The sequence below is a fragment of the Prionailurus bengalensis genome, chromosome B3 (genome assembly GCF_016509475.1).
Source record: "Prionailurus bengalensis isolate Pbe53 chromosome B3, Fcat_Pben_1.1_paternal_pri, whole genome shotgun sequence".
NCBI classification, from domain to species: domain Eukaryota; kingdom Metazoa; phylum Chordata; class Mammalia; order Carnivora; family Felidae; genus Prionailurus; species Prionailurus bengalensis.
This window is the reverse complement of record NC_057355.1, coordinates 5,438,268-5,466,231: the sequence shown is the minus strand read 5'-3', so window position 1 is coordinate 5,466,231 and position 27,964 is coordinate 5,438,268.

Sequence of the window (27,964 nt, the reverse complement as noted above, 5' to 3'; positions counted from 1 at the left end):
GAGGGAGGGAGGGTGGGGGGGAAAAGAGAGAGAGAGAGAATCTTAAGCAGGCTCCACGTTCAGCACAGAGCCCCGCTCGGGGCTCAATTCCATGACCCTGGCAACATGACTTGAGCCAAAATCAAGACTTGAAATGCTCAACCGACTGAGCCACCCAGGTGCCCCTAGATTCAGTAATTTTAATAATATTAGATGTTGGATATGAGGGCCAGAGCATTAATGATGCAGTAATCCACCACGAGTCACCTGCTGTAGACTGAATATTAGTCTCCTTCCAAAACTGATACATTGAAGCCCCACCCCCACTGGGACTGTATTTGGAGATAAGGCCTTTACGGACACAACTAAGATTAAATGAGTTCATGAGAGGGGCGCCTGGGTGGCTCAGTCGGTTAAGCGTCCAACTTCAGCTCAGGTCACGATCTCGCGGTCCGTGAGTTCGAGCCCCGCGTCAGGCTCTGGGCTGATGGCTCAGAGCCTGGAGCCTGCTTCCGATTCTCTCTCTGCCCCTCCCCCGTTCATGCTCTGTCTCTCTCTGTCTCAAAAATAAATAAAAATGTTTAAAAAAAAAAATGAGGTCATGAGGGTGGGCCCCTAGTCCAACAGGACTGGTGGCTTTACAAGAAGAGGAAGAGAGAGATTTCTGTTTCTCTGCACCACACACGCAAGGCCACGTGAGGACACAGTGAGAAGGCCTACAGGCCGGGAAGAGAGGCCTGACCAGAAACTGAATCAGCCAACACCTTGATCTTGGACTTCCCAGCTTTCATAACTGTGAGAAAATAAATTCCTGCTATTGAAGTCACCCATTCTGTGGTATTTGGTTATGACAACCCAAGCTGACTGATACAGCACCTTTTGTTTTTTCCAGGTTTAAGAAACAGGCGAAATTGGGCTGTCAAATGGAGAAGCAGTGGGCATAATCACCCCTTTGTTAATTAGGTTTTAATCCTTGAAGGCCCTATTGTAACTTACATTGGGCCATAATAGCTATTTTAACTAAGGGGTGTCTGGAGTCCACTGTATCGAGCCAATCTGCAACTGCTAAAGATTTAGTTTCTTGGGTTGTTAAAAAATGTCTATTTATTTTGAGAGCCAGAGAGAGAGCACACACAAGTGAGCAGGGGAGGGGCAGACGGAGAGGGAGAGAGAGAGAACCCAAGCAGGCTCTGCACTGTCAGCGGGCGGGGTTAGATCTCACGAAACACGAGATCACGACCTGACCTGAAATCAAGAGTCAAACGCTTACCCAACTGAGCCACCCAGGTGCCCCAGCCAAGGATTTAGTTTTAATTTATTGTTGATTGCATTAGAGCGTGTGTGTCCAATATGGCATATTTTTAGGGCAATGGGTATTCTGACTATGGAAAATTTAGGCAAGGCTATAAAGTGAGACATTCCTAGGTTGTTTTGTTGTTTTTTTTTTCTCTAGCTTATATTTAATTACTTTCTTAAGATTATAGCAGGCACGATGTTTAAGTTTAGTGGAATCTCTGGCTGTAACTACAATTTGAGCCCCAGTATTAAAACCATAAAGTTTTGTCAATTGGTACATTTTGCAACTGCTAGAGTTAATTTAGAGCTTGGGCTGCAGACACACAAAAGACAATCAGCACTGTTTTTATCTTTTTGTTATACAAATTGTTTTAGTATGTAAGTTTCTTGTACATAAACTTTGGATTTCCAATTGGGTTAAATTAAGGAAATGTCTTTTAGTTAGATATCATGTATACATATGTAAAGTATCTATTATACATTTGTGTTAAAATATTATATAGATACGTAATCTATTTAGTTACCTTTTATTTTCTTCCTCTGCATCTAGGGATGTTTTGTTCTTTTTTCTCTGCCTCCCGTTTCTCTCCTGTTTCAGGCTTTTAGCTGCCCAAAAGAGTGGTTTCTAGTTTCTGTCTCCAGCTGGTAAGAGGAAAGACAGAGAGAAGAGCCCCAATATTTCCACAACCTAACCTGTCCCTTTCTTGGAGGATTCCCAACACACATCTTTTTTTTCCTCTTAAAATCTTTTAGGGGAGCCAGACCTTGTTTTTCGGCTCAGGTTATGACCTCACAGTTTGTGAGTTCAATCCTGCTTGGGATTCTCTCTCTCTCTCAAAATAAATAAATAAACTTAAAAAAAATCTTTCAGAACAGCCAGACAGCTGTATCTCTAGATGGGTAACGTTTTTCATTTTTTTTTTTTTTTCCCCTGTCTCCTGGCTGTCCCAGACCTTCCCCTGCGCACCCCCCACCCCCACCTCCTCTGTTTTGCTTTTGAATGTTTACCTGATAAAAGTCCTAGTCTGAATAATTCCAGCAGGATTGGGGGTATAGGGGCTGTCCCTAGATGTCTGGCCCCAAACCCTGGGTTGATCTAGGGCAGGGGAAATATTGGCAAGGGATCGAGGGTTATATAAAGGAGGGGCCTGTGGGTGTGGACGTAGGACAGGCGGGAGGGTTTGAGTAGGACTTTCAGAGCTTGCAAAAGCAGCATCGCACGCGAGATGTAAACAACTTTGGCTGTTCGGGCGGGCCTGTGGTTAGGAGATGTCAGGCACACAAATACAGAATCCAGGAAAACGGTTTGAGCAGCGCTGGGGCACGCTGGGACACTCTCCAAGACGCTAGTGTGTCACCGCAGCCACGTGTGTGTTGGGCATACCATAAGAGCTTCCAGGCATGAAAAAGCTCCCCCCCCCAAAAAACCCCAAAGGCAACAAAAGAGAACCTTCTGCGGTAAACATCTGTCGTTTTCACCCATGGAGGACCTTCTGTTCGCCGCATCTTGATATCCCTTCGGAGAGCCACCCCTTCCGACTCCCAGGCCACGCGGCTCTGGCCATTGTGGGAATGGCTTCTGACGCCTGGAGCCCCAGAGGCGGTCACGTGACTTCCTCCTGGCCAATCAGCATCTCCCGCTGTCTAGGCCTCCGTGATTGGTTCAGGGATGGGCCCGTGGTTCCAGCCGGTAGGTTGCTAGAATGTACTGGGAGCACCGCAGGTGTCCCCTTTCTGGTGGAGTTGTCAACCTGTTAGGGTGTCATCTTGGAGCTGGGACTGCGAAGGGGGCACCAGGTGGAGGAGGAGTGGGAGCTAGCCTGGGAAAAAACCGCCACAGAGGAGGGTACAGGCAAGCTAGGGAAAGAAACTGGGTTCTGATTGGATTGTCCGACGCCCTGGGTCCTGCAGTGCAATCAAGTACATGAGCTGTTAAGTTCCTTTCATACTTAAAAAATTTGCAAGGTGCAAACTAGTAGGCATAATATACTACTGTTTATGTAATAATACGAGGGGAAAATAGTGTTTCTATGTATCGGCTTGCAGATGCATTTAATTTTTTTGATAAGAAACTAACAATCAAAGATACCTGTTGTGGAACGGTAATTCAGTAAATGGAGGAAAGAATCGTAGAAAGACTTCTCTGTATATCCTTTTCTATCTTTCGACATTTACACAGCTGAGAGTGTTACCCATTCATAGTATTAAATACAGACTTCTAAAAATACAAAAACTAGAGGCTGCAATGGTATTTTATAAACCTTAGGAAGAACAAATCCTATTACATCAACAACATTGAATTTTCAAAGTATGTCCTAGTAAGATAAGTATATTTCCACTCCTAATCACTCAGGAGCAAAGTAAAAAACATTAACAGTTAAGAGACCAAATAGATGAAGCAAGATCTTAATTGAATTTAAGGTTAGGGGTGCCTGCTGGCTCAGTCAATCAAGATGCAACCCATGATCTAGGGTCATGAGTTTGAGGCCCACACTGGGTGTAGAAATTACTAAAAAAATAAATAAAATTTTAAAAGTAAATAAGTAAAGTTAAGGTTATGTATACACAGCCTGCCTTGTGTTATGTTTGCTGAGAAGATTCAGGAAGCTTTCTGAGATATCCAGTGATAACTGCAAAGTTCTTCCAGAATATTCGGTGTTATCCACAAGGAACTTCTGTCTCGGAGTAGGATGTAGTAGGTATCAGTACGTCGTCATTCCTGCTGCAGCAATTGGGGGGGAAGGATAAGCTACAAAAATCATATATATTTGTTTAAGTTCATTTATTGATTTTTGAGAGAGAAAGAGAGAGAGAGCGCGCGTGCGCCCGCACGCGGGGTGGGGGAGGGGCAGAGGAGACAGAGACGCAGAATCCAAAGCAGGCTCAGGCTCCATGAGCCCCATATGGGGCCTGAACCCACGAACCGGGAGATCATGACCTGACCGAAGTTGGATGCTCAACCAGCTGAGCCACCCAGGCACCCCTCCCCGACAAATCATATTTTTAAAGACATCAAAGAGCAGTGGAAAACAGAGAAGGAAGAGCCCATTCTGGGTGAGCTGGGATTGTTGGTCATTTTTTCCCTGGGTCATTTGTGAAGTCTGGTCATAGGCTAACGACTGGGCTTGGTTTACACTGAACTGTTGAGGCCACTCAGGCTATTGTTACAGGCTAGAATCTAGATATGAGGCTCTTTTGCCCATGGGATATTTGGTAAGTGCTGGGGTAGACTGGGGCAGGGGATAGGGGAGGGCCTGGCTGGGGCCTTGGCTGGAAAGGCAGGGTAAGATCTGCATTCTCTTAGTGTTTAGAAGGCTGAGTCCCGCTAAAGGGAAGGGCCTGCAAGAAACACAAGGCAGATCTCATTCTCATGGCAATTAAAAACAGGGGTGGACAGAGCCTAACTAAAGTGGCAACTCACTTCAACTCAGCTCCATTCTGATTGGGTTGAGGCATCATCCCTTTAAGCTATGTTGCCTTCCGGAGGATGGGTAAACCCTCCGGGGGAAATATAATTAACTTCAACTTCTGTGATTCTTTTATACACAATATTTGGCATATAATAGAACATTCTAAGTCATCAAAAAAGCAGGTTATCGTAGACTGAACATTGGCCTCCCCAAGATATGTCTGTCCTAATTCCTGGAGCCTGTGAATGTAGAGACTTTGCAGATGTGATTAAGGATTTTAAGATGGAGACATTATCCTGGTTTATCCAGGGGGATCCGATAAAAGCACAGGGGTCCTTATAAGGAAGCAGGAGGGTCGTAGTCAGTAGAAGGAGGCACTAAGCTAGAAGCAGCAAGTTGGAGTTATGGGGAGACGGGATCACAAGTCAAGGAATGCAGGTCCCCCGAGAAGCTGGAAAAGACAAAGAACTGGATGCTTCCTTGGAGCTTCCAGAAGCAACCAGCTCTGCCAATACCTCGACTTTAGTCCCACGAGACTGATTCTGGACCTCTGACCTCCGGAACTGTAAGATAATAAATCATCATTGTCTTAGACCACTACATTTGTGGTCATTTATTATAGCAGCAATAGGAAACTGATACAGCAGGGCAATGCACCTGATCATCAAGAGGGGAAAAATGAGCCAACAAAAGTGGACCCACATCTGATCTGGATGTCAAGGATTTAAGATAACTATTTAAATATGTTAAAGAAAATAGCAGGGGCAACGGACAAAATGGTGACCAGATGGGGAATTTCAACAGAGAACTGGAATCTGTAAAAGCCAAAGGAACATTCCAGAATGGACACATGTAACATCTGAAATAAAGAATTCCGATGGGCTGAGCGGCAGAGTTGGACACAGCAGAGGCAAGAGGTTGGTAAACTTGAAAACGGGCCAATGGGAAATATCCAAACGAAAGTACAGAAAGATAAAGTAGCAAGAACAATGTTAACTGCAAAGAATATAATATTTGGCTAAGAAGATTATTCATTCCTTTAATCTTAGAACGTTTGTTGTAGAAAATAAAACGGAATTTGTGTATTTAAACTATAAAGAAACTCACTTTATAAATCATATTGTAGATTCCCCTATTAGCCTCCTGGATCTAGTAACATAAAATAAAGCTTCTAGCAGTTTCGACTCTAAAAACTGAATTTGTTTTCACATTTGTAGAATGGAGGTGGTGGTGCACATCTCACAGGATTAGGATGAGAATTAAGTGACACGAGGCCCTTAGCATAAGGCCTGGCACAGAGTAAATGCCCACTGGGGACATCTGCCCTGTCACGTGTCGTGAACTCCCATCACATGAAATGAGGTTAAATGAGGTAATGGATATAAAGTGCTCTGTCAAGTCCTTACAAATGGTGGTTTTTCCTATCATAGCATGAATCTCAGTTTACCAACTCAGGTGTGTGATAAATGGTATTTTCTTTATTTAAAAAAAAGGTTTTTTTAATATTTATTCATTTTTGAGAGACAGAGAAGAGACAGAGCATGAGCGGGGGAGGGGCAGAGAGAGAGGGAGACACAGACTCCGAAGCAGGCTCCAGGCTCTGAGCTGTCTGCACAGAGCCCGATGTGGGGCTCGAACTCACGGACCGTGAGATCGTGACCGGAGCCGAAGTCGGACGCTTAACCGACTGAGCCACCCAGGTGCCCCAATATTGTCTTTATTTTGAGATAATTCTATGTTTTGGGCTCCCAACTGGCTAGAGTGACAGCAAATTAATCTCAGGAATCGGGGCTCTTCTTTCCTTTCTGCTGAATGGTACCTGTGTTCTAGAGGCTCATGTTGTACCAACATGGGGAGGGTGGGTGGTCCTTATGTTTCCCCGGAGTCAGCCAGAAGTATCTTGTTCCTGTACATGCGCCTTCTTCAGGACTCTCTCCTCAACTTCCCTTCCCACTTTGGGGGCCATGGGGATCTTTCTGCCGCTATGGTGCCAGACGAGGGCCTGGGGGTCTTAGAGGGGCTGCCTGGGGCACAGCTTGTCCTGACACCCTAGACAGTAGTGTCTTCTCTGCCATCGTGTTCCCTGGGGTGCTGCCCGGGAAGCAGGGCCCCTGGCCTTTCTTTCTGGAACCCATCTCATCACCGTTCTCACAAATTAATTCCTCATCTATTTTTCCTCTGCGTGAGGGGCTTTTTATCTGGTCTCCATAGAGAATTCTGTCTTCTTCTTCTTCTTCTTCTTTTTTTTTTAACGTTTATTTTTTTTGAGAGACAGAGAGAGACAGAGCATGAGCAGGGGAGGGGCAGAGAGAGGGAGACACAGAATCTGAAGCAAGCTCCAAGCTCTGAGCTGTCAGCACAGAGCCCGACACAGGGCTCGAATTCATGAGCAGTGAGATCACGACCTGAGCGGAAGTCGGACGCTTAACCGACCGAGCCACCCATTTGCCCCTAGAATTCTGTCTTCTTAATAGGTGTAGGCCCCTGGAAACTATTGTTTTGGGACTATAGGATCCCCCCACCCTTTATCTCTGGGGAGTATGTTCCCAAACCGCTCCCACCAAGGGATGCCTGAAACCACGGATAATTCTGAACCCATACACTATTTTTTCCTTTACATACATACATACATACTTAGGATACAGTTTCATTTATAAATTCAGTAAGAGATTAACAACAACAATAATAAAGTAGAGCCATCTAACAATGCACTGTAATAAAAGTTCTGTGAATGTGGTCTCTCTCTCTCAAAATACCTTAGTGTACTGTTCTCGCCCTTCCTCCTGTGAGGATGTGCCATAAAACACCTACATGTTGAGGTGAAGGGAGGTGAGTGACGTAAGCACCCTGACGTGGCGTTCGCCTACGCCCTCTGCTTCTGAACTGCGCTGCCCGTGGATAACTTAAACCGTGGAAAACGAAACCGCGGATAAGGGGGGCCTACTGTATCGTTTTCTCCTCTCATTACCGCTTCATCTCTCATCTGAGCCAATAAACAGAGAACCGGCTTAAATGGATGAAGAAGGGCAGGAGGGAGGATATAACAAGAAAATAAAAATACATCCTGGAAGGGTTCCAGTGATGGTGTCTATCCGGGTACCAGATTAGCCTTCCTGCCATAAAGCAACCGTAAAACTGGACAAAAGATACGAGCAACCATTCTCGGGTTCTGAACGACAGGTAGTGCATGACAGTGATCTCAGAGGGGGAACAGGAGATAGACCCCCAAATCGTCTTGGCTGTCTGCTGGGGAACAGGTTTCCAACCCCACTGTGGCACACGGTGGTGCCCTGCTGTGTTGAGGAAGCAGAGATCACAGTCCAGGGCTGCCGCAGCAGCTTCAAGCTACAGGTCATGGCACTGGAAGGGACGCCGCTTCATGTGTGGGGGGCAGAAATCTCTGTGGGAGGTCCCCTGTGAGCCGCTGGCTGACAGCTGGGACGCACGTGTGTAGGGAAAGACTACGTGGGGCTTCCGGCGAGAGGCTGCTACAGGGCTGAGAATTAAACAGATCCTGGAGGTCTGGCAGATAACTGAACCTAGAGCACCTCCAGGCTATCATCCGCAGGGGCCACTAAGCAATCTAAAATCCCTACACAGGCAAGAAAACAGGACAATGTGACCCAGATGAAAAACAACAAACAGTCGGTAGAAACTGACCTCAAGATGGGCCAGATGTTGGATTTAGCAAAGACTCTAAGTAGTATAAGTATGTCCAAAGATGTAAGAGAAAGTTACGTTCCAAAGAACTAAAAGAAAATATGGTCAGAATGAGCGTGCCGATGGGAAACTGAGACCAGCAGGTAAGGAGATCCAGGGATCTAAGCGCTCTCAAATTGCTCTACCCAATCCTCATTATTTTAGACCCTCCTTCGCTCCTAATTCCTGGGATTCCTGGTTCTTTTGGTGGTTGTTCCTTTTTAGGATTCTGTGGTATAATATAAACTGCGTTGGTTTTTACCGAATCCCACTTCTGGCTCGGGAATGGTCGCTTGGATCTTCTAAGACAATCACCATCCCTCTTCTGTTGTCTGGCCTCCAAAATTGTGTTACCATTGTCTCCTCTGTTCTCCTTGTCCTTGTAGATTTATTGTAGTTTGTTAAAAAATCCGTTTACTATGGTTTTAATAAGGGTTTTAGAGGGAATGAATGTAGATGTACGTGTTTCATCCACAGTTACAGCCCGGAACTCCTGCATTAAGTCTTAAAAGTGATTTAAATAGCATAACACTTCCTGGAAACCGTTCTCATCCAATATGTGAACAGCCGTCTGTTGGCCTCCCCCTCACTAAAAGGCCTCAAATGAGATTTCTTAATCTGTCTGTCTTCTTGTGCTCTCAAGGGCCACCAGACCTCTGAAATAAATTAGAGTTATGCTGGTCCCCAGCCCATTACTTGGACATGATAAATCAGGAAGAGGGAGACACTCACTTTCTTCTAAGGAAGCAGCCATCCTCGGGGGGACCTGCGCTCACCACAATTTTACAAATGCATACCTTCTTAGACACGCCTGGCTTTTGATGACAGCAAATATTAAATTATGCTTCAACTATAAAACCTCTATTGCATCGAACTCAAGCTAACAACATTAAGTGATTTCCTAGGTTTAAAAATCTAAAAGGCTTTTTCTTCCCTTAAACAAGTCCTGCCGGCCCCAGCATTAATTATTCTTGATTCTTACTAGAATCATTCTTTTGCCATGGGGGGGGGGGGGCGGGAAGTACCTTTGTTGTACGGAGACTGACGGGGACAACTCCCCTCCTGCCTATTATAGTTCTCTATGCGGTTGGTAGCTCCCGACGTGCCTCCAGCCTGTGTTCTGTGACCGGGACATCTGTGTGGTTGGAACCTTCTTCCATTTTTTGTCTTGGCTCCTCTCTCAGTGGCGAGGGGGCTGCTCCACTTCAGGTACAGAACTCCTTCTCAAAACCAAACTATAATCCCTACCTGCTGTCTAAGTACGTCAGTATTCATTTTATGTATCTCAGCTGGCCACATTACCCTTCCGCATTGCGCCCAAGCAAAGCCCACACCTTTATCTCCAATTCCAATATACTAAAAAAACCTTATAATTGTGCTCCTGCTTTTTGTACACCCCTCTGTGTGCCTTCACACAACGTTTCTCCCCTCTTTTTTGTTAACAGAATCTTGATTTCGTGCAAACATCTGTGTACCTCCCGCCTCCCCTAGAAACTGGCTCGGGGGCAAATTTTGATTAGTTGGGTATCATTTCCCTAGACGAGATTGTTCAGTGTGGATAAAGTTCTGACTTCTTTTTTTGTTGGTGGTAGGTTTTTTTTTAGGTTTATTTATGTATTTTGAGAGGGAGAGAGAGAGAGAACGAATGAGTGGGGAAGGGACAGAGAGGGAGAGAGAGGATCTCCTGGGGAGACTTCTGAGAAAGCTTTCCTCATTCCCAAAAATAGACCCCCAGGAAGAGTCATCCTCTTTTGCTGATCATTGTTGGGTCTGAGTGTGGCACCTCGAGCAACAGCAGCCTTCTCGTGACTGAGACAGAATCTAGCTTGGGGAGAGGAGAGGAGACAGATGAAAGACTTTGGGTCCTCCGTGACGTCCCCAATTATACTAACCACGGAGCCTTCCCCCCTCAGGGAATCTTGTTCAATAAAATGCTCTTAATTTTTAAAGCCAAAGCGAAGTTGAGTCCACTAGATTTTTTCTCTTTGGCCCTTCAGGTCCACTGTCCACTCCTCTCTGAATCAGGAAGTTGGATTTGCCGATGGCCTGCATCCGCGGCAGATCAACGTGGAGGGATAGAGAGCAGTTTCCATAACCACCCCTTCCCTTTGCCCTTCCAGGTATGAGGGTAGCTTCCCTCTGTTGCTGGCTCCCCTCCCTGTTGGCTTCTGGAACCCTGCTCCAACTTTTGTAATCCCTCCATTAGCCTCTCTGAAATGTCCCCTTTCCACTGTGCCGCCTCTTTTCTGTTGGGGTCCTGATACATCGGGTTTTCAACTGATGTAGGCACCATTCACCGGACAGAGCCTGTAATGGCCTCAAAGACATTTTACTGTCATCTTTTACACGGATGGATCTGTTCATTGGTTTCAGTTCGTGAGGCAGGGTAATGTCCCCTTTGATGTCTGCCGTCTGCACAGGCGATGGGCTGACTGCTTTCATCAACACACTAGTCTTCTAATAAATTTGCCAGTATTTTTATTGACACCAGATGACTTTGGGGTTGTTCATATTTATGGCCAATTGGGAAAACAACGAAGAGAAATAAATCTCCAAGTGTCTTTAGATTAAGGACGTGTTATGCCTCACAACTGTCTTCTGAAGAAACCTTGTGAGATGCTCCCGCTGGAAATGCTTTGGCTGCTGCAACCATTTCTCTCCTCTCAGGCCATCGTGTTGTTTTCCTCACCCACCAACCAGGCTCCTCCAACATCTCCCCTGGAAATTGCTCTGCTCCAAACCAGGCCCCCATGGTCTTCACCCAGCTCACCCTGGGTATTCCCCAGATGGCCACTTGATGGCGTCCAAGAATCTTCTCCCTCATTTCCCTCACATGATCCAGGACGGCTCACATGCATAAAGGGGGTGTGACAAAGAAGTCTGATAAAGTTATTGATGTGTTTTGACATGTTCCATTGTGGATCATAGCGCTATCATACCTGCCATTAAAAAAATTTTTTTTTAAGGTTTATTCATTTTTGAGAGAGACAGACAGACAGAATGTGAGCAGGGGAGGGGCAGAGAGAGGGAGACACAGAATCTGAAGCAGGTCCCAGGCTCTGAGCCATCAGCACAGAGCCCAACGCAAGGCTCGAATGCACGAACTGCGAGATCGTGACCCGAGCCAAAGTTGGATGCTTGACCGACTGAGCCACCCAGGCGCCCCTTGTGCCTGCCATTTTAAAAGCATACAATGGAAGGCACAACCCACAACACTATTATTCTGTTTCATTTCATCCAGATGAAGAAGTCTTGATCACATAAATAGGAATGTATGTTTACAGGATATATAGAAATATCACCCTATGCAAAATATAATATACTATTGTCATCAAAGAGCTGTGGAAGGTTTCACATTCAGATGTAAATACCCCTGTCCTTTAATATAATGGGACACACACTTTAGAGGTCGTACTGAAAAGGAAGTCTGTGAAGCCTCTCAGAAACAGCAAGTAAGTCACTGTAGACTTTCAGCATGGGGGGGGGGGGGGGTAAAGTGACAAAGTAGGATTTTGAAAACTAAATTGTCCAAGGTATGTGCAGATACCTGAATCAAACAGCCTAGATCCTGCCCTTAGTTCTGGCAAGTATAAGACGCATAGCTTTCAAAGAGACAAGACTTTCTCGTCTTGAAATATTAACAGGTTGAGCCATAAAACTTCCCGCTATACTTCCAGGGGCACCCGCTTTAAAAACATCATATATTAAATGCCATTCTACTAAAGTAGGTGCAAAGCATTTTTTTTAAAAGGTTGTCAAGGTCTTCCATTCGTAAGTGACCTAAGATAGCAAATGCTGTTGCGACTCTGCCTGTATCTACTGGATCCCTCTGATTCTGATTCCAATTCCAACCTGTGTTGTTTTTGCCCACACCAAGTGATTCTCTGCATCACCAGCTGTCCTACAAGTCAACTCAATTCTGACACTCTCTGCCTGGAGATGACATCGGATCCCACAGGTTAAGGTGAAGTCCTACAAGACTGTCCCACTCTTCAGATGCCAATCATAAGTTGGCACCTGGGGCGTCTGACCGAGCATTATAGACTGGAGGCTCCCATGGCCCCCTCCTTGGGTTCGGTTAATTTGCTAGGGCAGCTCACAGAACTCAAAGAAACATTCTAGATTACCATTTTTTTTTAATGTTTATTTTTGAGAGAGAGAGAGACAGACAGACAGAGTGCGAGCAGGGGAGGGGCAGAGAGAGAAGGAGACACAGAAAGTGAGGCAGGCTCCAGGCTCTGAGCTGTCAGCACAGACCCCGACCCGGGGCTTGAACCCACAAACTGTGAGATCATGACCTGAGCCAAAGTCAGACGCTTAACCGACTGAGCCACCCAGGCACCCCAATTACCAATTTATTATAAAAGGATGTACAGTAACTCAGAAAGACTGTGTGGGAGTCAAGGAATTTAACAAAAATCCCCCACCCCTGGACAAGCAGAGCAAGACTAACTCCATTTTGTGCTACACCCACCGTCTCATGTATAACCCCCATATGACCTACTTATTGCTTAAGACACTCCCCCATCCTAGTCAAGCCGCTGAGCACACCCTTACTGGAAACCGGCTCAAATAGGAATGCAGAACCCCTAACCGCCAGAGAATGTAAACCCCGCCTTTTGCCCGCTAAACTTGCACGCCAATTCTGACCAGAGTGATAGGCTAGTTCGAACAGTTACTGTAGAGTAAATTGTAATTCAATTGGCCACCTGCGTGTGGACTGACATGACTATGCAACTTACTGTGTGTGTTACAATCTCATTGGCCACTGGCCCCTATAAAACTGCTACGCCTTTTAACCTAGGGGTCCAAGTCCCTGCTCCGCTGTGTCAGGTATAGTTGGGCCCAAGCTCAAGCTTGCAAATAAACCCTCGTGCGTTTGCATCGGTATCGGCTCCTTGGTGGTCTCTCGGATTCGAAATCGGGGGCATTACAAGCTGCACAGGGCACGGTGTGGGGAAAGGTGCAAAGCTTCCATGGCTTCTCTGAGCACCACTCTCCCCAAATCTACACATGTTCACCAACCTGGAAGCTCTCCGAACCCCATACTTTTGGGTTTATATGAAGGCTTCATTACACAGGCACGATGGATAAAATTATTAGCCATTGGCAGTTGATTCAACCTCCAACCCTTGCATGGAGGTCGACGGGGAGGGGTGGGACTGAACCCTCTCATCACAAAGTTGGTTCCCCTGGCCACAGCCCACCCTTAGGAAGACCCAGGGGCTTCCCAAGTCGCTTCATTCACATAGCTTTAAAAGACGCCTTTATCACTCTCATCACTTAAAAAATCCCCAGGATTTTAGGAGCTCTGTGCCAGGAACAGGGACAAAGACCAAATATGTGTTATTTCTTATTATAAATCACAACAGCACAATCCCTTTCACCATTTCTGTTCTGTGACCCTCCGGCTTCTGTGCCCTTCATTTCCACTGGTTTCTATCTGTGACAGTTAGAGGCTCTCCCTTGGGCTGCTTTGCACACCAGCACACAAAGATTGCCAGGACTGCCTGGGAGTTTAAGCACGCCTCCTCCAAGTTGCGTCTGGGGCTACTACTGACCGGCACAGGGGCATGAGGAGGGACAGACTCCAAGGCATACTTTACTCTTCAGAACTCCCGTCTCTATTGGTGCTTGGCCAACATCACACTCTCGATGGCTTCTTACCTTTCCTATGTCTTTCCCCCAGTCCTTCCCTTGTTTCTCCCCGGAGCACTTCCTTAATACCGTGTGCGCACGACTTCCGTCTCAATATTTGCTTTTGGGAACCCAACCTGAGAAACCAACATCTCTATAAACCATGCTGCCGTGTATATGGCCTTACGTAGGGATGCACATCAAAGTCCACCAGAAAAAACTGTCCTGAAACATTGCAGAAAGTCTTTGGCTTTGAATCCATTACTGCAGAAAGAAATCTGCTGCAGTGTAGGCAGGGAGGGGAGTGTAGAGGGGCAGAGTAATCACGCCTCTGGCTTTGTCCCTGATCCAAACAGGAGCTGCCAGGGAAAGGCCCACTGCTGTCCTCTGAGCTTTATGAGGAGCGGTCCCAGGGGCTGTCGGGACTCTGTTCTTCCTGACTGCTATGGAGTGATCCTGGGTTTCTGTTTCAATTTCCTATTCAGTTGAAGATTTGCAACTCCCAAAACAAAGATATATGCCAAACAAGTTTTTTGTTTGTTTGTTTCTTTTAAACTCAGTGTCTCCAGAACTATTGGCCACTCGCTGGCTATAATGTGCTCACTCATCAACTCTGTCCACGTCTGTGTCCACAACGCTCTGCCCAGTAACTGCAGAATATGCTGGTTTTGTTTAAGGACACATGGAGCCTTCCCCAAGATAAACCATACGCTAGAGCATTAAATAAATAAATAAATAAATACATAAATAGTATTAAAAGATTGACATCTTAAAGAGCATGTTCTCTGATAACAATGGAATTATATTATAAAGGTTAGACAAAAATTAACCAAGTAAATGTGAAGATCTAATGGGCTTCATTAAATGATTCATGCTTCGGGCAGCGCTCCTTCTAGCAAGTAGAGGGGAGCTCCACAGGGGTACAGAAAAAGGGAGGGTTTTTAAAGGTAGAGCGGGAGTGGAAAAAAGGAAATTAGTAGCAAAGAATCCACTCTTTCAGGCAAGGTTACCCTCCTAAGGCGAAGGGAAGGAATCTGTCGGTGAGTTTCCCAGTGCTGATCAGGAACTCTCCATGCTGACTTGTTAAAGGTTACGTTTCTGGGGGGGAGAAATTGCAGATGGGTTAGGGCTTAAGTCTCAATTTACTGCCTTAGGACCTTAACCTAAGTGATACTATTTTGGGCCTGTGGTTTTCTTTTGAACAGAAATAATAACAAAAAGAAATCTAGAAGAGCTTTCGGTATTTGGAAACAAAGCAACGTGCTACTAAAAAATTCACAAGTCAAAGAAAAATCCACAAGGAAAAATTTTAAATCTTTTAAACTAAAAGAGAATGAAAATACAACATACTTGCAGGTAAAGCTATGTTTAGAGGAATATTTATGGTTTTATTTATGCTTTAGTACAGAAGAAGAAAAGTTTTGAGTCAATGATCTAACTTCCCACCTTAAGTAGCTAGAGAAAGAACAAATTAAACCCAAAGTAACAAGGAGAAAGCAGATAATAAAAACAAGAGTAGAAATCAGTGAAATAGAAAACCAACAAAAAATAGAGAAAACCAAAAGTTGGTTCTTGGAAAAGATGAATAAAATTGATAAACCCTGTAAAGACTTAGAAAGAGAGAGAGAGAGAGAGAGAGAGAGAGAGAGAGAGAGAAGAAAAGTGAGGTCAGGGTGGATTTAGACACATAGATCAATGGAAGAGAACAGAGAGCCCAGAAATAAACTCACAACTACATGGTTAATGAATCTACAACAACAGAGGCAAGAATATACAAGGGGGAAAAGACAGTCTCAATAAACGGTGCTGGGAAAACTGAACAGCTCCGTGCAAAAGAATGAAATCGGACCACTTTCTTACATCACACACAAAAATAAACTCAAAATGGATTAAAGACCTAATGTGCTACATAAAACCATAAAACTCCTAGAAGAAAACACAGGCAGTAATTTCTTGGACATCAGCCATCGCACCCTGTCTCTAGATATGTCTCCCCAGGCAAGAAAAACAAAAGAGAAAAAAAAAACCAATCAGAACTACACCAACATAAAAAGCATTTGCACAGTGAAGGAAATCCTCAAATGAAAAGGCCAGGTACTGAATGGGAGAAGGTATTTGCAAACAATCCATCTGATAAGGGGCCACTATTCAAAATATATAAAGAACTGCTACAACTCAACACTAAAAAGCCCCACAAATAATCTGATTACAAATGGGCAGAGGACCTGGATAGACGGGTTTTCTTTTCCAAAGAAGACACACACATGCCCAAAAGGCACATGAAAACATGCTCAAAATGACTCATCATCAGGGAAATGCAGACAAAAACCACAATGAGATATCATTTCACACCTGTCAGAATGGCTAAAATCAAAGACACAAGAAACAGTAAGTGTTGAGAAGGATGTGGAGAAAAAGGAACCAACCCTTGTGCACAGTGGGCGGGAACGCAAACTGTTGCAGCCACTGCGGAAAACAGTATGGGGGCTCCTCAAAAAGTTAAAGAATTACTGTACGATTCAGTAATTGCACTAATGGGTACATACCCAAGGAAAGCGAAAACACTAATTCAAAAAGATACACGCACCCCTGGTTTATTGCAGCATTATTTACAACAGCCAAGATAGAGAATCAACCCAAGTGTCCACCGACAGGTGAATGAATCCAGAAGACGTGGTGTCCCCCCCGCCACACACAGGACTATCACTCAGCCATTTTTTAGAAAGAACGAGATTGTGCCATTTGTGATACCGTAGTTGAACCTAGAGGGTACAATGCTAATTGAAATAAGTCAGAAAAAAGAAATGCCGTATGATTTCACTTCTGCGTGGAATCTAAAAAACAAAACAAACAAACAAAAGGCAGAAACAGACTCGTAAATGCAGAGAACAGAAGGATGATTGCCAGAGGGAAGGGGCTTGGGGGATGATCAAAATGGGTAAAGGAGAGAAGGTGGCCCAGCCTTCCAGTTACGGGATGAGTAAGTCACGGGGATAAAAGGGAGGAAAGCCAATCGTGCTGTAATAGCACTGTGTGGCGATGGGTGGTAACTACACTGGGGGTGAGCACAGCATGAGGCAAGGAGATGCTGAATCACTATGTTGTCACACTTGAGACTAATGTAACATTGTGTCAACTGTACTTCAGTTAAAAAAAAAAGTGAGGCCCCCCTAAAGGCTCTGTGGTGGTTCCTTACACTCTTCTTACAGGTGTTCCATGTTTGAAGTTACAACTGTTTCCCCCCCCCCCCTTTTCTGCAGTTTTCCTTTCCACGGTTTCAGCTACTCGTGGTCAACCATGGTCCGCAAGCGGATGATGCCCATCAGAAGGTCAGTAGCAGCCTAACGCTATGTCACAATGTCAATGTCGTTCACCCCCCCTTCATCTCCTCACGTAAGCGTTTTATCATCTCACACCATCACAGGCAGAAGCGGGAGGGCGGCACAAGATATTAGAGATAGAGACCACATTCACCTAACTTTTATCAGTGTATGCTTATAATTGTTCTATTTTTTAAATTTGTTAATGTTTATTTATTTTTGAGACACACACACACACACACACACACACACACACACAGAGTAGGCACGGGGGAGGGGCAGAGAGAGATGGAGACACAGAATCCGAAGCAGGCTCCAGGCTCTGAGATGTCAGCACAGAGCCCGACGCGGGGCTCGAACTCACGGACCGCGAGATCATGACCTGAGCCCAAGTCGGATGCTTAAATGACTGAACCACCCAGGAGCCCCATAATTGTTCTATTTTTATCATTAGCTGTTGCTGTGAATCTCTTACTGTGCCTAACTTATAAACTTTACCAGAGTTATGGACGTATAGAAAACAAAACATCGGACCTGTAGGGTTTGGTACGATCTGTGCTGTCAGCACCCCCTGGGGGGGGGGGGGTGTCTTGGGATGTATCTGATCGTGGATAAGGGGCGACCACTGTGTATCAGAAGGAAACTTTAAACGAAGTAGGTGAAAGATACAAACTGGTAATGTGGAGCGGCTCAAGTTTTTGTCAAGAGAGATTGTCTTTTTCTGCTGAATGGAAGACAACGGGAGGGGGAGAAAACTGGGAGGGAATAACAGTGATGGTTGGAACAGCGGAGGGCTGAGCCCTTAGATGCCCCCCAGCGATGCCCTCAGCTGCTGGGTCCGGGCGCTGCCTTTCCGACCTGCGTTTTCTGAGGTTTCTTCTCCAGTCTGCGTACTCTTCTGGACCTTTATTGCCCCCAACACTTAAACTTCTCTTGCAGGTCTAACCTAAACACCACGGGAAGCCAAGTTTTTTTCTATGGTGTTACAGGGAAGGGGACTGAGTTTTCTGGGAGGGAGAAGACAGGCGTTTAAATTTAGACACGGTGGATGAGAGCAAGTCTCATGCGGCATCTGAATCAGAAATGAGGCAGAGACCCTTCTTTATTCTAAAAGCCAACAGCTGCTCGGAGACAAGCAGATTGAACTACTTCCTCCCTGCTCAGAAACTCTCAAAGTACACACACAGACACACACACACACACACGCACGCACGCACGTGCACGAGCTCCTGCACACACACATGCACGCGCATTTATAGACACATATGGTTGGAAGCACGCGGAAAAGGAACACAAAGAAAAATACTTCGTTGATGATGTCATTTGCAACTTTGGTGCACAGTGACATGATTCGCATCACATGATGTCCTGCGAAAGCATGTTCATGGGTCCAGGCGATTCTCTCAAACCAGGAGGTTAAGGATTACACCGCAGATAATCACCAAGCAACCAATTAAGACAGACTCGTTACTTTTGTAAAACACACAGAGAGATGTTACTTCTTTTTTTAGATTCTTAGGAAAAATTTCAAACACACAGAAGAACAGTGTAATGATCCCCTCCTCTACCCATCACCCAGACGGAACATTCCAATTACACTGAGTTGGAAGAAATCACAACACAGGAAGTCTGCAGTTTGGGATACAGAACAGGGCATAGTTAAATTTAGCTTTGCTGGGAGCTAGCTCCAACTTGATTAATCAGCTAATCAAAGCTCTTTGTCTGATTTCAGTTTCCTTATTGGCGTAAAGAAAGGCTATTCACAACTCATCACCTGTGCTAGGTGTCTCTAGGTCCTGGCCGAATGCTCGTGTTCTGTCCAATATCCTCTGTGTGGGCCGATCCCTTTCTAATTCAGGTTGGGGAAAAAAGACAAACTTAGGTTATTTTCTATATTTCTTAAATTCAACAAAAATGAGACACATTTTTATTTTTTTAATGTTTATTTATTTTTGAGACAGAGAGAGAGAGAGAGAGAGAGCAGGAGCAGGGGAGGGACAGAGAGAGGGAGACACAGAATCTGAAACAGGCTCCAGGCTCTGAGCTGTCAGCACAGAGCCCGACGCGGGGCTCAAACTTACGGACCGTGAGATCATGACCTGAGCCGAAGTCGGACGCTTAACTGACTGAGCCCCCCAAGCCCCCCCAAGAAACTTCCATTTTATTTTATTTCTTTTTATTTATTTTTTAAAACGTTTATTTTTTATTTATTTTTTTTTTAATTTTTTTTTTCAACGTTTATTTATTTTTGGGACAGAGAGAGACAGAGCATGAATGGGGGAGGGGCAGAGAGAGAGGGAGACACAGAATTGGAAACAGGCTCCAGGCTCCGAGCCATCAGCCCAGAGCCCGACCCGGGGCTCGAACTCACGGACCGCGAGATCGTGACCTGGCTGAAGTCGGACACCTAACCGACTGCGCCACCCAGGCGCCCCAAAACGTTTATTTTTTTGATAGAGACAGAGCATGAGCAGGAGAGGGGCAGAGAGAGGGAGACACAGAATCCAAAGCAGGCTCCAGGCTCCGAGCTGTCAGCACAGAGCCCGATGCGGGGCTCAAACCCACCGACTGTGAGATCATGACCTGAGCCCAAGTCGGATGTTTAACCGACTAAGCCACCCAGGTGCCCCAAGGACACATTTTTAAATTGCAATCCGAGGTGTCTGAGACGCCGGCAGGGCACCCACGTGGGGACCATCACTGGGCCAATGGAGCCCAGCACCTTCTGGACCTCGGGAGAGAGCCTGGGGGCGGCACTCTGTTACAAGTGACAGTCCGTAGACAGTAGACCCGGGGGAGGGAGAACAAAGGAATGAATCAATGAGGGCAAGGAGATGTTGGCACATTCCCAGGACTCCAGGCCAGATATTCTTTCTGGAACTGCTCAGAAGTTCCAGTCTATCGTCTGCGGTTCTGCTCACAACCCTCGGGAAGGCCATCTGTCACCATTGCCAGCTGCTGAGCCCAACTGCCAGAGTCCTGGCTGCGGTCAGGCCGGCCTCCTGCTTTGGGCCTCGGCTCAGCCTTGCAGGGATTATGGCCGTTCTGGCGGGACCTGTTTGGGGGGCCTGCTGAGGGCGGAAGTGAGGGGGAGGTGAGGACAGGGAGACAATGGATTAGACAGCTTTTTCACAGGTTTGGCTTTGAAGGGGAGGAGAGAATCGGGGTGGTAGCTGCAAAGGAGCCTCGGGGTCAAAGCAGGTTTTTCGGTTTTTGATTTTGTTTGTTTGTTTGTTTTAATTTGGGGAGAGATTTGAACACGTTTAAAGGTTCCGGTTAGGAGGAGGGGGCTGAATAAACAGGAGGGAGAAAGAATCCAGAGCAGAGCGGGCAAGGCCCCTCTAACGGGCCCACGGATGCTAATAGCTCCTTCTGCCTCACGCTGGCTGAGGCCCCTGACAAGTGGGGCGGCCGCTCCCCGACTTCCACGTGGGATGCCGGCGCTCCTGAGCAGGGCGGGGACGGGAAATGTCAGAGCACTAGTTCTGAGTCACGTACTGCCCGCCCACCTCCAGATTATACCGAGGTTGGATAGGCCCAGGCAGAGGAACCAGGAAACCTGCAGGAGAGGCTTGCACGGAAGAGCCCACCCAAGCCGCCCCTGTGGGAGAAGGGGGTGTGCTTTTTCTTTTCTCAGATCAGTGGAGGGGGCTCATCTGCGGGCCTTGAAGGGTGGACCCTGGAGCCGGGGAGACACAGGGGTACCCGAGGCACACCTGGAAGGCCACAGGGGAGGCCGTGGCTGTGGCCATGGCTGTCTGTCAGTAGCTGGGCCCTCACGAAGGGCTCTATTCGAGACGTAGGTGAAAGTTGGTCAAGTGTGTGTGCTTCCTGTGGATCAGATGTGGGCCACAAGCGTGAGACAGAGTGACCGGTGATTGGTCCAGAGCGAAGGGCCTCCCCTGCCGTGACTTTATACACCAGGAGATATCTGGCAATGTCTGGAGACATTTTTTTGAAGTTTTAAAAATATTTATTTTTGAGAGAGAGAGAGAGAGCGCGGGCGCGTGCGTGCACGCGAGTGGGGGAGGGACAGAGAGAGAGGGAGACACAGAATCGGAAGCAGGCTCCGGGCTGTGAGCTCAGCACAGAGCCCAGTGCGGGGTTCGAACCCATGAACCGCGAGATCATGGCCTGAGCCGAAGTAGGACGCTTAACGGACTGAGCCACCCAGGCGTCCCTGGAGACATTTTGATTGTCATAACTCATGGTAGGGGGAGGTGATTTAGCAGACAGAGGCCAGGGACGCTGAGACCCATCCTACAACGCACAGGCCGGGCAGCACGGAGGGGAAGGGGGTGCAGGTGTTGTGTTGGGAAGTTGAAGGAGTCCCTGTATGATGGTTGAAACTCTTCCTGTGGAATAAGAAACTCGTCTTCTGCTGGCAGCGAGGGGGACGGGAAGGCCACGGGGACCGCAACGAATGGACAATTGAAACAGTTACCTTAGGACTGGGGGAGCGAGGGGACGCGGAGTAAGGCTGCCAAACAACACGGAAGAGAAGACGACAGATGACTGGTGAGGGAATGGAGGCCCCAAGGGGGAAGCAGGACAGATTCCACCCAGGGCAGGAGCCTTTCAAGGGGCTCGATGGCGGCGCCCATGTGCCCCGGCCCCCAGCACAGTGCTGGCAAGACCTGGAGCGGCCCGGGCTCCTCCCTGTCAATAGGCTCGTTCTCTCTTGTGGCCGGAGGCGTCCCTCACTGGCCCCCATCCGTGCGCGGGTCCTCCTTGAGGGCTGAGCCAGTAACCGCAGGGCAGCCTCCGCCTCAGTTCCTCCTGCGTTGCCTCATCGAGGGGACACCTGTCTCCGCACCTCGTAAACGTCACGGAGCACTGGCTCGGGGGCCTTCACAGAAGGGCCTGCCTTGGTGCTGTGGGGGGAAAGCAACAGACGCCGGCCGTGACCACAAAGGGGGCTCACCGGAAGGACGTGGCCCTCACAGAATGACAGGGAAAGTTGAAGAAGTGACTCTGAAAAGGACAGAAACCAGGGAGGCCGTGGGGACCCAGAAGCAGAAACCATGGATAGTCTCATCCAGCCATTCATTACAAGGACATGTCTTTCTCTTCCTCCTCCTTCCACTCAAGGCTCAGAGGCCCTGGAGAAAGTGCCCAGGGGGGCCCAGTGCCTCCCCCGCCCGCAGTTCTGACCCGCATAGGCCATCAGAGTGCCGTCCCTAGGAGCCGGGGAGGTAGAGGCAGGTGGAGAAAACGGGGCTCGGTTCTCAGGAGCTTGTCAGGAGGAGGGGTCCGCGCTCACATCCTGGAAGGCCTTTCACGGTGGCCAAGAGCCCCGTCCTCCCGGATGGAGATTCCTATGCTCTGAGTCTCGGATGGAAACAGAATGCTGCAAAACGGTCTCGGGGGTCGCCGGACACCCCCCCCCCCCCCCGTAGAATCGCTCTAGAAATCTCTCATCTCCTGTAGCCAGCGCCTGCCTGGAGCAGCTGCAGGCCTCCCACGGGGTCTCCCTGGGGACGTGTGTTTAACCATTTCACACCCGCTGACACGCGGGTTACGCAAGCAGGGCCCTGAGCCAGTTCTTAACCTCCTAATTTTTTTTTTTTTCCAAAGGGGAAAAACACTAATTTAGTCACTGTTTTGCAGAGAGAGAGAGAGAGAGAGAGAGAGAGAGAGAGAGAGAGTCCTGTTTGTCCTTATGACTCATTTTGCTGGTTTTGGGATGATGTTGCATTGATTCATGACGACTCACTGAGCATCTGGTATGAATTAAGTGGGACTTTCTCTCGGTGACAGTAAAGTGAGAGATCTTAAACAGGGGGATCGTTGAAAGGAGCTGGTGGGAACGAGAGTTTGAGCAATCTTCCGGACTTGAGTCAGTTCAATGAGATGCTTCGGCGTCTCAGCAAAGTTTGCAAGAAGCGACATGTGGCTTCCGGGTGGTGCTGCCCGTGACGTGACGTCTGGTCCTCACTTTCGTGCCGATGACTCCTTGCGGGTCGGACTGCTTCCCATAATGTGTTGTTTTATCCTGTGGCCACGATCCCGCTTAGCCCCGTGGGGGAGACAGAGGCAGGAGGCATACGTGCCACATCGGGGGCCATGTGTTTTCTAGTTTGTTCCAGGACGCTTTCCGTAGAATTCCCAGGCCTGTCCTCAAGCTGGTTTTGCCACCACAAGGGGTATTTGGCAACATCTGGAGACACTTTTGGTTGTCACAGCCTGCAGAGGGCAGGGATCCTGCTGAACCTTCTACAATGCACAGGGCAGTGTCCACGATGCCCCAGATGTCAATGCTGTTGAGGTTGAGAAACTGCCCTAATCCAAACCAGCCCCTGAGCCCAAGCGACTTGATGGTTTCAGGTCATTGACTGACTTAATGAAAAGATCTCTAGTTATGGTAAAACGAACAAAGAAGGGGCACCCGGGTAGCTCAGGCGGTTGAGTCTCCGACTCTCGATTTTGGTCTCACGGTTTGTGGGTTCAAGCCCCACATTGGACTCCATGCGGGCAGTGTGGAGCCTGCTTGGGATTCTCTCTCTTTCCCTCTCTTTCTGTCTCTCCTGTGCTCTCTCTCCCTCGAAATAAATAAAATAAACTTAAAAAACAAACAGAGCTTTTGAAAAATCATGTGATTTCTGTGTTTAAAAAGTGTAGAGTTGACCCTTTAACAGCAAAGATTTAAACTGTGTGGGTCCTCTCATACACAAACTTTTTTCAACAAACACAGGCCAGTACTGTAAATGTATTTTCTCTTCCTAATGATTTTCTTTTCTAAAAATTTTTTTTAATGTTTATTTATTTTTGAGACAGAGAGAGAAAGAAACAAAGACAGAGCATGAGCAGGGGAGGAGCAGAGAGAGAGGGAGACATAGAATCCGAAGCAGGCTTCAGACTCTGAGCTGTCAGCACAGGCAGGGCCCGACGCAGGGCTCGACCCATGAGATCATGACCCGAGCCAAAGTCGGATGCTTAATCCACTGAGCCACCCGGGCGCCCCTTCCTTATGACTTAAAAAAAAAATTTTTTTTAACGTTTTATTTATTTTTGAGAGAGAGGCAGAGCATGACTGGGGTTGGGGCAGAGAGAGAGGGAGACACAGAGTCTGAAGCAGGCTCCAGGCTCTGAGCTGTCAGCACAAAGCCCGACACGGGGCTTGAACTCATGAACCATGAGATCATAACCTGAGCTGAAGTCAGACGCTCAACCGACTGAGCCACCCAAGTGCCTCCTTATGATTTTCTTAATAACATTTTCTTTTCTCTAGCATACTGGAAGAAAAGAATATACAATACACATAACATACAAAATATGTGTTAATTGAGTGTTTATGTTATGGGCAAGGCTTTTAGTCAACAGTAGACTATTAGCAGTTAAGTTTTTGGGGACTCAAAAGTTATACGTGGAATTTTGACTGTGCAAGGGTCAATGTGCCCTAACCCTACATTATTTCATGGGTCAACTATATATATATAATGTCTTGCCTACATCTTAGTCTTTAAATACCACTCTCCACTGAAAGAAGCCAGGGATTCTGAGAAATGGTTATTCCAAGGCTGGCATAGTCAAGCAAGGAAGGTACCAAAGACAATAGGATGGGTTGAAAGGACACAGGAGCCAACCTGAAGGAGCTCTCTGCTCAAGTATGGGATGATCTGAGGGTCAGAAAAATAATGCCAATATGCTGAAATCCATATCCACAATCCTGTGCCTTCTAGAGGTTTCCTTTAGAAAATATAGGGCGCCTGGGTGGCTCAGTCGGTTAAGCGCCCGACTTCGGCTCAGGCCGTGATCCCATGGTGTGTGAGTTCGAGCCCCGCGTCGGGCTCTGTGCTGACAGCTCAGGAGCCTGTGCCCTGGTGCGTGCGTGTGTGGGCTCTCTCTCTCTCAAAATTAAATAAACATTAAAAAGCTTTTTTAAAAGAACAAAAACATTTTTTTAAATAAAAGATAAAAAGAAACAGTGTTTCTATTACCTCTCAAACTTGGGTGTCCTCAGTTTTGTTTAGCGTTATCAACAACGGCGGAAAGGGTGGGGGGGTGCCTGGCTGGCTGAGTCAGAAGAACCTGTGACTCTTGATCTCGGGGTCAAGAATTCAAGCCCCACGTTGGGTGTAGAGATTACTTAAACAAGTAAATAATAAAAAGAAGAAGAAAAGAATAAGAAATAATATGAATAAAAAGAAAAGAATAAGAATAAAAAGAATAATAAAAAGAATAAAAGAGAAAAGAAAGTTCGTATCCTCTTGGCTGAGCTCCAGAAAGTGAGCCACAGTGAGGTTACATAGTAATCACACAGTCATCATCAAGCAAGCCAAGACTGTATACATACTCTGGGATGGTTGCAGCTCTTGTGTGGGAAAGAGAGAATAATGTGTGAACAAAATAGATGGATACATCTGTGGTAGGGTACTTCAGCTGGAATCTTCCTCTTCTTTAAAAAAAAATTTTTTTTTTAAATATTTATTCATTTTTGAGAGACAGAGACAGAAGGCAAGTGCGGGAGGGTCAGAGAGAGAGGGAGACACAGAATCCGAAGCAGGCTCCAGGCTCCGAGCTGTCAGCACAGAGCCCGACGCGGGGCTCGAACTCACACACCTCGAGATCATGACCTGAGCCGAAGTTGGGACATGTAACCGACTGAGACATCCAGGCGCCTCTGGAAGCTTCCTCTTCTAACCAAAAACCCAATTCAAGTTTAAACAATCAAAAGAAGTTATTGGCTCATACAATCAAGAAATCTCGACAGTGCCACTCAAAGCATGGTCCGTGGACCAGAATGGTCCACAAACTGTCCGTTGTTCCACAGTGAGATACAACTATATTGTTGAACTGACTTTGGGCATAATCGTGTTTCGACAAACTTCCTTTCCTCTGTTGTTGATAATAATTAAGGATAATGAGAACACCTGGATTTAAGAGGCAACAGAAGTCCCACTTTTCGTGAGGGAAACTTCTCGAAGCCATATGGTTCATTTTTATTGTATGTTGCCCAGAACCAGTCAGCAAGATAATAGGAATATAAAACTGGAATCAAAAAACAAAACTGCCTTTGTTACAGACAGTTTGGGAAGCGCTAGCCTGGTGTGGTGGTGATTCACCATCCTGGCTTCCCGTTAGACCCACCTGGTGAGTTTTGACAAGTATCCATTCTGGAGCTCATTCCCAAAGATTTTGACTTAATTGGCCTGGGGTGGCGCCCAGGCATGGGTAGCTTTTGACGCTTCCCAGGTGGCTCTAATGTGTAGCCAAAGTTGAGAACCAGTGGTCTGGATTTAGGCTGGCCTCAGATGAGACTTGATCCAGTGCTCAAGTCACAGACTGTCATCGAGGACCTGTGTTCTCACAGCACTAAATGCTTATGTTAGAAAAGAAGAGGGGCGCCTGGATGGCTCAACTGGCTAAGCACCTGCCTATCGATCTCAGCTCAGGTCATGATCTCACAGTTCGTGAGATCGAGCCCCACATAGGGCTTGGTGCTAACAGCTCGGAGCCTGCTTGGGATTCTCTCTCCCTGTCTCTTTGCCCCTCCCCTATTCTCTCCCTCGCTCTCAAAATAAGTGTAAAAACTTAAAAAAAAAATGAAAAGAAAGATCTCACATCAATGATTCCAGCTTCTACCTTAAGAAACTAGAAAAAGACGAATAAATTAAATCCAAAAGAAGCAAATGAAAGGAAATAATAAAGATCAAAGAAGAAATCAGTGAGATAGAAAAAAAGAATAATAGGGGAAATCAACAAAACCAAAAGCTGGTTCTCTGAGAAAAATCAATGAAATTGATGAACCTCTAGCCAGACTGACCAGGAGAAAAATGGAGAAAACGCAATTTACCAATATCAAGAATGTGAGAGGTGTACCACTCCAGATTGTACACATATTAAAAGGCTAATAAGAGGATATTAGGAACAATTTTATGTCAATCAGTTCCATAACTTCGACGATATGAGCAATTTTCTTGAAAGACTCAAACTCCCAAAGTCAACTCAGGAAGAAAGAGATCACTCAAATAGCTCTATATTGATGAAAGAAATTGAATTTGTAGCTTAAAGAAACCTTCTCACAAAGAGAACTCCAGGCCCAGATGGCTTTACTGGTGAATTCTACCAAACATTTAAGGAAGAAAGAATACCACCTTTACACAAACTCTTCCAGAAAATTCCAGAGGTGAGCACACTTCCCATCTCATTATTTCAGACCAGCTTTCCCTTGATGCCCAAACCAAAGACAGTACAAGAAAATAGAGAAATTCTTAAAACCCCAGCACTTAACATTCTTGAGATAGGTATCTCTTGTTGCCTACCTCTCCAAGTTATTCTAACCCAGGACCTGGGCCTTACGTAACTTCAAACTGTGCCACACGGCCTCCTTCTTCCTGTCGCAGATGATTGGACCCAACGGCAGTCTTCTAACTTACATGTGGACACTGGCTCAAAAACATGTGCTAGAGTCGGGGCCCCTGGGTGACTCAGTCGGTTAAGCGTCCGAGTTGGACTCAGGTCATGATCTCACAGTTCGTGAGGTCGAGCCCTGTGTTGGGCTCTGTGCTGACAGCTCAGAGCCTGGAGCCTGCTTTGGATTCTGTGTCTGCTCCTCCCCTGCTCATGTTTTCTCTCTCTAAGAATAAATAAACATAAAAAAAATTTTTTTTTAATGTGTGC